The following is a 968-nucleotide window of genomic DNA, read 5'->3' as shown; positions in this document are numbered from 1 at the left end:
GAGACAGGGTTTCTCTGTGGCTTTGGAGCCTGTCCTGGAACTAGCTCTGTAGTTAAGTATTTTTTTTAAGAAAATAATTTTTGACACAGGGGTTATCACCCCCCTCATTTCCTATTTTCAGCCCAGACATTCCTGCCCTATCAGTTTTTCTTGTTCATTTGTCAGCTTTTCAGATTTGATCTTAGCCAAAACTAGCTGATGGACCTAGAACTCTTGACCTGGAGCAAAATAGGTAAGCAAGCTTCATTCCTATGTATATGAAAGACTTGTAGAGCACCATGGAAGAGTGTGTTAAACAAAAGGGGCAGAATGTCCAAAGCTTAGAAATGAATTTGTTAGTGTTTTATCGCTAAAGAGACACCATAACCAAGGCAACTAATTTAGAGAAGGAAGCCTTTAATTGGAGGCTTGCTTATGGTTTCAGAAGGTGAGACCATGATTATCATGGTAGGGATTGTGGTTGTAGGGTGGCCTGGCATGGTGTTAGAGCAGTAGCTGAGAGCTCACATCCAGATGGGAGGCAGAGGAATTGAACTAACTTGACTTTCATGGGCTATTGAAATCTCAAAGCTCACCCCCTAGTGAGACACTTGCAAAACTGCCTCACTTCCTCTTCGTTCCTAAACAGTCTACCAACTAGCGACCAGACATTGAAATATATAACCCTATGGTGCCGTTCTCATTCAAACCACAATGAAAATGATTTCTTTTTAAAGACAAGGTCCTGGGGAGGCTGGAAAAATGCCTCAGTGGTTAGAGTACCTGAGTGTTCTGGAGGTCCTGAGTTCATTTCCCAGCAACTCACAGCGATTTGTAATGGGATTCAGTTTCTTGATGTGCACGAAGACAACACTCATACACATAAAATACATGAGTAAGTCTTTAAACAAAAAACCCAAGGTCTCATACTGTCCTGGCTGACCTGGAATTTTGCTGTACCTACTCTTCCTGTTGCCGGGCGATGGTGG

The sequence above is a fragment of the Microtus ochrogaster genome, unplaced genomic scaffold (genome assembly GCF_000317375.1).
Source record: "Microtus ochrogaster isolate Prairie Vole_2 unplaced genomic scaffold, MicOch1.0 UNK27, whole genome shotgun sequence".
In the NCBI taxonomy this organism is placed as follows: Eukaryota; Metazoa; Chordata; class Mammalia; order Rodentia; family Cricetidae; genus Microtus; species Microtus ochrogaster.
The sequence above is the reverse complement of the archived record's forward strand: the minus strand, read 5'-3'. Positions refer to the sequence as shown.